Raw genomic sequence first — 13447 nt, forward strand, 5'->3', positions numbered from 1 at the left:
TCACCAGTAGTCAAGCTGACATTGACCTAACACCTGTTAAGAGGATTCGTGTCGCTGAATGTTTTAAAATAGGAAAATCGAGCTCAACGCCACTGTGGTGGCCTATGGGAAATTAATAAGTGGTCTTGTTTCTGTCGGAACACTTGTCGTGACGTCATGCTGCGGCGCATGCGTGCACACTTGACGGAGTGCCTCTCCAAACATTCGAAAGTTTCCAGCGTTTGACTCGGAAATCTTTGCCTGCGACAAAGAAGTGTATCGAAAACACTTGTTTTATGAAAGTCATGTTTACACTGGTTCTCAAAACCTGTGCAGTAGAATTGATGTTGTTATCAAACCAAAGTCAAAAGTTTGTGTGTTTCACATATTCTTACCACTGGTTTATTTGAAATGAAGTTTGAGGAATGTAATACTGTAATTAATGTCGTGAAGTTCAAGTGACGTTCTGTCCCATATAACATGAAAAAAACAATATATGTAGTTTAACTTTCCGTTCAAATACATGATTGACGTCGCCGGCGTTGCCGCTTTTGAAACATATATGTGCACGTACTAAACAAATGTCACTCTGTTTCTCTGTCTCCATATCCCCAGCCCTGCCAGATGATAGCGAGCCATCAGTTTGGGTTCAACAGAAACGTCTTCGTGGTGTCGGATGTTGCGTTGTCACACGCAGGCAGGAAAGAACCGCTGTGCAATTCAACAGAGTATCCGTCTTGCTTCGTACTGGACGTCAACGGGCGGGAAATGCTTCCAGAGGGGCTGGCACTACAGGCCTGTCAAGAAACATATTTGACAATCCACGCCGTCCGAGATGATGGTAGCCATGTAAACTGTAAACCATGGGTCGACATATATGCGAGACTTGTGGGGCCCGATTTGGACAATTACCCGAAAGCTAAAAGGTTCAATCTCTATTTCAATAAAGTTAAGGTGGCTTATGCAGGAAATGGAATGTTCAACGTTAGAGTACCGCCGATCGAAGGAGGGCGGTATCAACTGGAGATTCTGCTTGTCCACAAAGGTGACGCCAGAAAAACGCTTCTACGAACGACGCGCATGTTTCGTTGTCTTGATGCTCCCTTGGTGAACACGCCGGTGTTCTTGATGATCCTAGACACTGGCTTGTGTGAAGAGCCTGAGCCGACTCCGCTCTGCACTGTTGGTAACTCGCCCGGCCGGTGGGTGACTGTGCCCGAAACAGGGTGCGACGGAGGGGTGTGCGAGGGCGACATCAACGTCCTCTCAAGCAATCGTCGCGTGTGGGCGCCCTACGACTGCCACTTCAAAATATTCGATTCCGAAAGTTTGATGCAGTGCATCAGCGGAAAGACAACCCTCCTTCTGGGAGATTCACTGACAGAGGAGATGGCGAATGAAATCTTACAAATACTCTATTACAATTCTACGTACGGTCTCAAAGAGAAGACTGACTTACAAGCCGACCTCACCTGGCTCGGCAAACCACGCATAACGTCTTGGCGGGAAATGGAAAATGACACAAAGGTCGGGTTTAGTTTCGTCTTCGGGAACCCGCTTGGGTGTGGATTAGAGTGTTTCACTAACAAAAATGCGGAGAGCTTAACCACTGCCTATAATAACCCGTATAAAATAGACTTCCTGATCGTGATCCCGGGCACTCACGATGCAAGCCCGAGGCAGGATCCGTATTTAAATGTCTTTGAGAAATATAGGAGACAACTCCCCATATTCTACGAAAAAATGCAGCACATCCTTTCTGGGATGAGCAAGGTGATATGGCTTAACATTCCGGAGAGCAGCGATCGGGCTCGCTGCGACTTCAACTCGAAGCCGAGGGTGCGCGCCATGAACCGGCTGACGGAGAGTTTCGTGGTACGCCACCCGGATCTCCACTACATTGACTACTTCAGCATGTCGGAGGGCTGTCAGTGTGGCGACTTGCACAAGGGTATCCGCTACTTCAGGAGAGAGGCAGACAACTCAACCTACAACGGGTTCCTCTCCAGGATGGCCGTCCACATGGCTCTGAGTCTACTGTGTCAAGACAGCCTGTCACCGGAAACCAAGAAGCTACTTGCCCAGATCTTCGGTCACATGACTTGATCTTCACTCTTTCCCTTTCAGTCGTTAAAGTATATTAGAAGTACAAAAACAGTCATCATTACAGCAAATCTGCTTTTCTTATATTATATATATATATATATATATATATATATATATATATATATATATATATATATATATATATACTTCCGTAGCACAATCCATTGGTGATTTCATGCTCTGCTACACTGTTTACACACACACATATATATTGTGAATATATATATATATATATATATATATATATATATATATATATATATATATATATATATATATATATATATATATATATATATATATATATAATAACACAAAACTACTTCAAGTACAAAGTAATGGTATCTGTTACTTAAGTTTCATTCATCCTACATCATCAGACAGATATATATATATATATATATATATATATATATATATATATATATATATATATATATATATATATATATATATATTATATATACTACACGTGTGTGTGTGTGTGTGTGTGTGTGTGTGTGAGAGAGAGAGAGAGAGAGAGAGAGAGGAGAGAGAGAGAGAGAGAGAGAGAATTTGACAATTTATCTGTAAGTGACTTGTTTCGGTTCGAAAAATGTTCGTTGGTTAAAAACCATTTGGTCCGGTATTATATTATACATCTGTACTTTTAAGATTTATAGGATTTATACATCTGTAATTTTTACAAATTGAGCGAAACTCAAAATTTCAGTTATACATTTGAATCACAAACAGGCTCTCTTTTCGGTTGTTGTTCATCGATGGGTCCCACTCGGAAACCAGACAAGTATTCAAAGGCTCAAGATTTCATCTGTCTGTCAACATCGATATCACCGAAGTGGCACCGCCACAAACTGATGACGTCATACCTGCTGTCGACGAAACGCAGTTGTTGTCTATTACAATGGCAGCACGAACTACGTTGTATTGTGAGCACCGCTTCTGTAATGATGCGTCGGAAATGTAAATATTTTGATAAGCTGTGGTTCACTGCTGCATGCCAAAGACTGGTAGGATTAAGAGTGGAAAGCGCCTCGAAACTGAACCACTCAAACATCAGCTCACACTTGCCTGGATCACACTTTCAAGCTTTTTTCAAGCTTTTTCTCACCAAATCAACTGGAAGAACAAAAATCATGGGTCACTGTGCAATTTTTTTGTACCGGATGAACAAATAAACCTGACATTTACCACTATTTTAAATTAAAATGGCCGCCACCCCTGTGTTGACTCAATGAAGAAATAAAATTTTCGATTTTCGGAAAACCAAGGTCAGTTTTCTGTCTTCGAGAATTTTAAAATGAGCCCCCATAAGTGGTGGATTAGAAGAGAATTGTTCAAATTTTGAGAGTCTGAATATCTGTCTCTTAAAGACATTCTGCCTTAAAAGCGCACAAGAAATATGCCTAACGTGAAGGCCTATGATGTTCAACTGCGCATTGTTTGAAACTCAATTGATCTTCTCTCGATACTCGTTCTCGACCAATCACCAAGTCGCTTTCTCACGGTGAATAAGCCTTATGTGTGTGATCAGTCATTCGTAGCACCATGCAAAAGCCTTGTTCTTTCCCTTCGCGTGTTTGAGTGAGATGAAAATTATTGATGACAGTTAGTTTGTCAGCTTCAGATGCCCGGCTCTTACCCACCGTCTGGCATTCATTTGCGATATGGCCGAGGCCTACCGTACACTTCCACCGGCTGAATCACAGAATCACAGAAGTAGCGAAGCTGGTCCAGATTTCAAAAAAAAAAATACTAAGAGTGTTACATCTCGTTTCCTGCAATTTTTTTTTATTAAAAACGATGCCATCTACATACTACTCGGCGTAAACACACGTTTTTCGAAACACAAAGTCAAATATTTGACGACAATCTCAGCGTGGTCGATCATGCAGATGTTCGGCAACGTTGATTGAATAGAAATTACGTCATTGAAACGCAGGCGCACAAATGGCAAAGTCGCCATTGTGTCACCTTCGTCGGCAGGCAACCTCCCCGGCACAAGACCTGCCTTATTTTGTACCAAAAGCCGTCAGGTTTTAGAAACTCGTCTAATTTTCATTTGTGTGTGGTTTAACCTTTTGAGTGTTGTAATTTTCCAAAAAAAATTGTGGTGCAACATTTAACCAATTTTTATGATTTTTTTGTCATGTTTTGATAAGTTTGGGACCAAATGGACATCACAATTATTTGGCTACAGTTTGTTTTAGTAAACATTTTTTGCAAACAGGCTGAAAATAATTGACTTTGGTGTATCTTACATACAGGCAACAAAAATTGACTTTTGCCCACAAAGGGTTAATAGCCACTGGCTAGTGCGTAAACTTTTTTTCCCTCATTTTTAAATCAACAGGGTATTCATCGAAAGCGTTTCATGACCAGTTTTGTTGCCATAGCATCATGTTTACATGTTGATCAAGTGATGACGTAATCATGTGTGCCCTTTCCACACAAAATGTTACGTAATGAGCGCCGTCAGACGGGCTAAACTTCGGAACACACGCGGAGGAACTCTTCGCTTCGTGTGACTCTTGACTGAACGAGTTGACTTGAGTGACCCCGTAAACGGCGTGAAGATTTCCGGGCAAGAACTTTCGTTGACAGACCATCTTCCATACCATTAGCGGCGCTGTCGGCTCTCCGAGAGGGAGAAAACTGGAGTGGAAGCGGAGAGTTATTCAAAGGGAGACAGGTTTGAGTGGAAGCCAACGTCCAGCAGCTGTGGCATTGCATGTATCGTGGCACCCAGGTTTCACCGTAAGGCGTGCCTTCGTCATCGAAACCGCTTTCGCCGAGTCAAGGACAATATTCGTCGACAGGTGAGTATTTATCCTAAAAACGGGAAAACTTGTGTAATTTCGTCAACTTGAATTAATGATAAATATTTTGTAAAGACAATTTTTCAATTTAAGATATCTAAACCAGGTTCTAGTTCACCAATTTGATACTTTTTTTCAATACAAAAAAAATCGATCAGTCAGGTTCTCAGTGTGAGTTGTGACAAATGTTCATTTGTGATTTAGACCAAGGAGATAAATATGACCTCCGCACACAGGGCGACAATATTGGCATCGCATGAAAGTTGTAAGAGACCCTTGTTGTCTGTCACCGACGCTCTGAAGCCGAGACGGTGTTTATTTTTTAACTGGGTTGGTTGCCTTGCCGTCGAGCTCGGACACGCCGTCTCTAAAACAAACTATTGAATAAAGGAAAAGTAGGCTTAGTCTTTGAGAGCTCGCCACTTCTCATGATGTTTGTATAGCAATGCGTTTGTCGAAAACCAAGTTCATGTCAATAATATGGAACAGTATGAGTATAGGGAGTGTGTTATAACATCTACTTGGTCTAGCTATATCTAGGCTACAGCGGCATTCGTTGGACCACGGTACGTGGAAGGCCATGGTCTGTCGTATTTTATATCAATCTCTGCCAGACCTTGTTCGGCTCAGTTATGTGTGTTCCGACCTACTACATACCACGGTTATCGTGTGTGGAACTTGCAGCTATAAGGAAACTTTCTCCTATGGGAATTAAGTCTTTTCCATCGTGGGGCCTCTAAGCTATGTACTCTACCTCCAGTAGGGGCCGTGGATAATTAAAACATGCGCACGGTAAACGAAACTAAGTGCGTTTGGCCTCAACTCCCCCCCTCCCCTAAACGAAAGTTTGGAAGTGCGAAAATTCAACCAAGCCTCATTCTGTATCTGCATCCAACAATCGGTAATTACGTCGCTATGAAATCACTCATACGCTACCGACCGCCCCCCCCCGCATACCCCCTCTAAAATCAATCTCTGTTCAGCGCCAACTCAACAATGACGCAACCAATAGAATGAAATGAAACAGTGTATCCAAAATGATTGTTACGTTATTTTACTCGTGCACTGATTCACATGTATGTCAAAAGAATGCTGGTGTAGCGCCAGTGCCGTACTGCTGGCTTGGTACACGCCAAACAATATAGCGATATTTTGCGATACACAAAAACGTGTAGCGAGATGTTGCGATGGGAAAACTTGTAGTGCGATTTTTGCGCACGGTAATCGTAATACAGCCAAACCCCCTCCCCCCTCCCCTAAACACACAAGTTGCGTTTACTGTGCGCATGTTTTATTTATCCACGGCCCCTTAAGTCATTTATAGGAAATGCGTATTTTGTTCCCCGATGTCAACAGTCTTTGAATGATGTCGTGTCGTGTGGTCAAGGTGGCAGTGTCCTAAGGTAGAACGCACCTCAGGGACGGTCGAACTCTCAAACTTTGTACAGTACGGCAGCTTTATTCTATACCACCTATATGGGGGCTTATTTTGCAGCCCTTTGGGTATGTAAAGCCTTCACCGGCTTTTATGAAAATGGGGGAATGTTATTTTCCCATAGAGATAACATGGGTGTTTTCATTCTGGATCTTCAAAGAATCTCAGAATAGTTTAAAGTTTGCCTGTGATGAAAACGTGAACAAAAGTTTCAGTCCCTCTGTTTTTCGAGGCGTAAACTGCCTTAAGGTAGAACGCGCCTCGGGGACAGATAGGCTGGCTCTCAAATTCTACAATTTTTTCTGATCTACTACTTGTGGGGGCTCATTTTAAAGCTCTTGGGAGAAAGAAGCCTTTCACTGTCTTATTTTTTCGAAAATCCAAAATTAATTTCCCCATTGAGTTTACACAGGAATGGCGGCCATTTTGAATTTCAAATATCGCAAAATGTTCTGGATAATTTGTTTCGCTAGTTCTAAAATTTGCACGGTTACCTCCGATTTTTATTGCCGATTTGGTTAAGAGAACGGTTGAGAGTTTCATTCAGGAAAGTTTGAGCAAAAGTTTAGGTATTTCACTTTCGAGGCGTATACTACCTTAATGCGACGACTGCTCAACAACCTGTTATTCCTGACCCAATACTAATTGCCCGCGCGTCATATCTTTCATCACAGGTGCACACAACAACTCCGAGAGAAAGGATGCTGCATATTGACAAGATACCAAGCCGGATACTCCGTGGGCTGGCCACGCTTAGCCTTCTGACATTGGTCTTGCTATTTGTCGTGTCCCATTTCTTGAGTCGGCCCAAATGGCAGCGGCAGCTACCGGGGAAGATAACGGTAAATATCCCGTCAACGCCATTTCATCAGTTTTCGGCCATTCTAATGATATAAATAATGCTCAAGGGGAAAAACAGTATTTCTTTGGTTCAAATTCAATCTTTTTATCTGTATCATCGTCTTATCATAGTCGTCTTAAGACTGAACATCGTTTAGAACACTAACATGGCACGGTTCAAACATGCCACCTCTCGATTCCTTTGTCTTTCGTTTGTTCTGTGAAATTACGTCCACTCACTTTGAATGCGCAAATGTCAACACCGGCCACTTTTCAAGAGAACTACTCTGGCGTTTTATTGTCACGGAGAGTGTACATTGACAAGCGGATACGGTGTACTGCTTTCCCTTTCACACAAGACACGGTGACGTCTCCGACACCGTTATTACGTGTTGCTCAGTAGAACAACACTTAGGGGATCGCAGTGAAGTGGGTCGGGCCTTTACAACATCGCCGCCTTTCATTCCTCAATTCAACCATATGGCGTGCATATAATGTAGCTCAGGTGTTACATTGGTCTGGCACCTTCAGACAGGTGGCCTGGCAACAAACAAAAAACAGCAAAAAACGTAACACGGATGACATAGGTACTAAATGTGCTACAGAGATTGGCATATATGTATATGTACATGTATATGTATAAAACATTATTGTTCCAAAAATTTGGCAATACCGGAAAGGCTCGAGAAGTCATAAATCCAAATTGCCGCCATTATATTGTTTGAAAATCTTAAAAGACGGCAGTTTTTAAATTGTTTTGATAAACTTGCATAGTTATACAAAATTACAAACGAATGATTTGATGTTTTTTTTGCCTTCTATGTCGCTTTCCGAAGATCATACGGTACTTATTTACTTAGTTAAACTTACGTCGAGGTGTAGCTTTCTGGTTTATCGCCAGGTCAACATTCCACATTTGATCGCTCATAGGACTAGACCGGAGCGCAAGCCGCGACGGCACCCCATTCTATTCTTTGGAATAGCTACAAAATCTTTGGCGACTCGAAATTTCGTTGGACATGCCTTCCACGTTTCTATGTCTGAATTTATCGCGTTAATACCTATTCGTAGAAATGTCATGAGAGCACGGCATGATCGATCGCGACAGATCGGTCCGTGCACGAAAGCGTCACGGCAAAGTGCAGGAAAAAGTTCCGGTTGATGACGTAGAACAGGGGTAATTCAGATTGCTTATCCGTCCTCATCTACGTCACACAGGTGGCGATTCTGGCCAGTTCATATGATAGGGATTAAAATCAATACAGATCGGTATCAGTGAAATGCACGTACAATGCAATCGATAACAGAGGCCAACAAAGGCAATTGTACATCTACAGTATCAATATTTTTGAATGGCGACCCTGAACCTGCGTCATCTTTGACGCTTGATTTGCGCCATGAGCGGCACAGCGCCAGCCATATGGTGTCCAATCGATTCCAAAATCACGCCGTTTTTACTATTCTGAATTCAATATGAATATTCTATCCCGAATTCAATATTGCAACTAAACATTCTATTTTGAATTCTCTCGAGTTTCTCTATATTCGATTTTAGAGCTCGACTTTCTGTGTCTCTTTCTACATTCTGCATTTTTACTTTCTACTACTTGACCTGGTACTTCATCATTTTTGAGTTTCACCATTCAACATTGTATTTTTCACATTACATATTATCACTCTCCATTTTATTCTGCCAAGTTTCATTTTACAATAATGAGCATAACGAATTCCCATATTGCTTTGCGGGATGCCATGTTACACTTGCCATGAAGCTTGAATCTGGTGACTGCATTCGCGCGAGAACAACTCAACCTTGGAGAACTGGAATTTTGCAGATTTGCAATTCGTTGTGTTAGAGCGACCTCTATCGGATATAGGTTGACTTTTCATAACTCCCGACTGAGACTCATATTCGGCTGCAGATCTCATTCATTAGATTTAAGAACCTTATCAATAAAATGATCTGTCCTTAGAAAATTCACAAAATCGCCTCTTGCTTCCAGAAAAACTCACGAACCGTGGGGTGTTTCTTTGACGACCTCTTCACTTGTTCGTCAGCATACAACAGCCGTTATGTCCGGCCTGTGCCAGGTTCATGCTAGGATCAAAGACAGAAACTTTCATCGTTGAAAGTGACACAGCCTTAAGTCATCAAGTCCGAAAGGTTGTTTGTTGGCTCGGTCTACACGCCTGAAAAAATAACGCTTTGACTGCTGTTATTTTTCCCACCAACATTTGAATGCAATATTTTATCAATTTTTGTGAACTTTTCTGTAATTTTTTTTGCATAATTTGCACATTTCATCGGCTACAGTTTTTTACCAAAATTTTGGCAAAAATCAGAAAAAAATTGACTGTGATATATTTTAAAGAGACAACAAAGGCTTCGGCGCTCAATGGGTTTTAATAACGCGCTGTTCTTTGATCTGTCGGAGTATCGTAGCCTCCCACTGTACTATAAAGCCGCCGTTGTTCCCAGCCAAATCTTAACAACTTGCGGCTTCACCACTCAAGGTGCAAATCAAGCTAAACCTCAGGTCGTCCAGGACTGGCATGCAAGTCTAAGTGATAAATTAACCCTTTGAGTGCCAAAATCAATTTTTGTCACCTTTGCAAAATATGATGCACACGATTTTGATTCAGTTCTGCACAATTCTTTTTTCAGATTTTTGTCCAAAATATTGATTAAAAAGTATAGCCAATGAAAATTTGTGTCCTTTTGATGTAAAATTATCAAAAACATATCGAAAAAATAATAATAAATCGGTAAAATGCTCCACTAAAATTTTGGCGGGAAAAATTACAGCTTTCAAAGGGTTCAACTATCCCTTTACAGAACTCGCGTTCCATGCAAGTAAAAGTTGACAGAGCAGCACGAAATATTGCAATGCTGCGAACGATTTTCTTAGTACGCATGTTCAGCCTGAGACATTTCTATAACATTCCATCGTCAGTTAGTTTGATTTATGAGTATTTTCGATGTTTTATTATGCGGTCTTCAGGTTGTACAATAATCGAGATATACGGGAACCTTTGCCATGCATAGTAGCACATCTAGCAAGCGGGAGACCAAATTTTGGATTATCAGACGGTTCTTCATAAATTGACAAGTTTTGACAAGAAAACCAGAAAAAGAAAAGTAAAAACATTTGAACTATGCTTACTATGAGCTACTTAAGCATTCCCATGAGTATCAAATAACTACATCTTTATAAGATATATATATATATATATATATATATATATATATATATATATATATATATATATATATATATATATATAAAAACTATGATTTTTTTTTTCATTTCTAAGGAATCATGCAGGCTACATCTCAAACACTCCACTTTATTTTAAACATAATATCCAAAGCTTCAGCATATATCTGAAGCACTGGCCAAATCTGCTCAACTACTTCTTTTAATTACAAGCGTCACAATCGGTCTGCAAACTAAAGAATTGGAGGAAGGACATAGAGATTGACGGACAAACACACAGAAGGAAAAGCACTAGACTGGACGATCCATCGTTCGAGGGCGGGGGAGCGTAGAGAGCGCCCTCGAGCGACGGATCTTTCAGTCTAGAAAAACACTGGACATAAGACGTATTGTATGCCTTCGGCACACTAAGGAGCCATCAGAGGTAATATAAGCAGCTGACAAACGACCCTTATTTTATCCATTTAAAATACAGTGTCGGGTTTGCAACATGCGAACGACAATATGTTAACCTATCACGTCATATTACAAATTCACATGAACAAAAAAAACAAAACAGGGAAGATGTGTTTTGATTCTAAATGAGGTCACACCGCGCACTGACCGTCTCCCGAAAATGACAAAAAATTGCCACTTTCCTTTTGTTGATAAGAAATCTGTGAATAAGTCAAGAGCTCTGGGTCACTTTTGTGGCGGGAAAATTGTAGCAAGTACTAGACTCCTTTTGAGGGCTATGGTATAAACAAGATTTATACGTGTGCAACCTGTCTAACTTAGTGAAAATTTAAAAGTTGAGTGTTCCCCTACAGGTAACAAACAGTATAGCCGACTCGTTAAACTTCTAATTTCCGTTTACCTGTTTTCTCTAACCCCATACCTTTTAAGATGAACCCCCTCTCCACCCGGCGGCTTTTGTTTTCTGGCGCTTTTTGTTTGAACGATTGTTTGAGAAAAGCCTGAAAAAAGTTTAGAACTATTTTGGGAAAATTGGATGAGAGTAATTATTAGGAAAATGTAACGAAATCGAAATTTTTACAGCCGAAATTTTACAAAATGATAGAATAGTGTAAAATTTGAAATATTGTTCTCATCTAAAAAAACAACGAAAACACAATGATTATTGCATACCTCTTTCATCGGATTCATTTTTATGATAACATGTTGATTTTTGTGTAAATGTACCGAAGAAACGAGACAAAATGCTTAAAATTTCTCGAATTGACGACTTTTGAGTCAGGGCACTTTTGAAATGCCCCTGACTTTTTCGTGAATTTAAGGCTTCATAAACATTAATTGAGTCAGGGCACATTTTAAATGACCCTGACTGACTTAACTGTAAATCAATCAAAAGACTTCATTTTGGTTGAGGAAAAGTGACAAACTGAGATTAGTACTAGTGTTCCAGTAATGAAGAAACTATAGACAAGCTCACACATTTTCATTCAAATATAAATATTGTTCATATGTTTTGAACAATATTGCATTAGATACTATCATGCGCTGATTCTTACCCTTAACATTTCAACAGCATCATAAATTTTGAATAAAATTTTAAAGATGATAAGCAAATATGGGGTAATATTAGACAAATTTCTAAAATTCTTGAGAAATTGCGCCTATCCAATTATCCCAAATTAGTTCCATCGTGTTCTGAAAAAAGTTTAAAACTGTTTTGTTTCGAAGATCATATAATATGTACATTTATTCATACGGTAATGCTCAGTTTATGTTCTATGCCAAGAAAACGTTCATTTAGTGTTGCCTTCCGTTAAGGTAGAATGCGTCTCTGGGCAGATATTCGGACTCTCAAACGTTTACAATGTTTGGGTTTTTTTTTCATATACGACTTGTGTAGGGCTCATTTTGAAACACATGGAGCAAATAAAGCTTTCAAAGGTTTATTTCTTTGCAAATCGAAAATTGTTTTTACCTGGTAAGCTTACGATAAATATGGCAGCCATTTTGATTTAAAAGTTTGAGTGGGTAATTTTTTTCTCTAGTACCAATGACACGTTTTACTTTTGATTTCGAAATGAAATGGTTCAAATTTTCTTTTAGAAAAGTTTAGGTCAAAGCCTAAGTTATAAATCAAACGTGAACGACCTTAAAATGCTTGACATAGTCAGGACGGGGGCTTGAAACGCTGTTGCGCCGCATTTTCCGCGAACTTTCTGACCGATTACCTCCGAGTTTCTCCCGTTTTCTCTTTTTATAGTCCTGCCAGATGATATCACACAAGCACTTCGGATACGATAGAAATGTCTCGGTGGTGTCGTCAGAAGTTGCGTCGTCTGGCCGCGCTGGCGGGAAAGAACCGCTTTGTAATTCAACAGAGTATCCGTCTTGCTTCATACTGGACGTCAACGGGCGGGAAATGCTTCCAGAGGGACTGGCACTACAGGCCTGTCAAGAAACATATCTGACAATCCACGCCGTCCGAGATGATGGTAGCCATGTAAACTGTGAACCATGGGTCGACATATATGCGAGACTTGTGGGGCCCGATTTGGAGAATTACCCGAAAGCTAAAAGGTTTAATCTCTATTTCAATAGTGTCAAAGTGGCGTATGCAGGGAATGGAAAGTTCCAAGTCAGAGTACCGCCAATCGAAGGAGGGCGGTATCAACTGGAGATTCTGCTGGTCCACAAGAGCGACGCCAGAGAAACGCTTCTACGAACGACGCGCATGTTTCGTTGTCTTGATGCTCCCTTGGTGAACACGCCGGTGTTCTTGATGATCATAGACACTGGCTTGTGTGAAGAACCTGAGCCGACTCCGCTCTGCACTGTCGGTGACTCGCCCGGCCGGTGGGTGACTGTGCCCAAACAGGGTGCGACGGAGGGGTGTGCGAGGGCGATATCAACGTCCTCTCAAGCAATCGTCGCGTGGGCGCCCTACGACTGCCACTTCAAAATATTCGATTCCGAAAGTTTGATGCAGTGTATCAGCGGAAAGACAACCCTCCTTCTGGGAGATTCATTGACAGAGGAGATGGCGAATGAAATCTTGCAAATACTCTATTACAATTCTAATTATGGTCTCAGGGAGA

The 13447-nt window shown here is 40.9% G+C and overlaps 1 long non-coding RNA gene across 1 annotated transcript; it reads left to right on the forward strand.

Annotated features, from left to right (window-relative positions):
• Positions 1 to 3571: 3571 nt before the first annotated feature.
• LOC139126624 (uncharacterized) lies at positions 3572 to 13195 on the forward strand. Its single transcript, XR_011550662.1, has 3 exons — positions 3572 to 4904; positions 7014 to 7181; positions 12613 to 13195. It is a non-coding gene; the product is annotated as an uncharacterized lncRNA (long non-coding RNA).
• The last annotated feature ends 252 nt before the right edge of the window (positions 13196 to 13447 follow it).

This window comes from Ptychodera flava, chromosome 3 (assembly GCF_041260155.1).
Source record: "Ptychodera flava strain L36383 chromosome 3, AS_Pfla_20210202, whole genome shotgun sequence".
Taxonomy (NCBI): domain Eukaryota; kingdom Metazoa; phylum Hemichordata; class Enteropneusta; family Ptychoderidae; genus Ptychodera; species Ptychodera flava.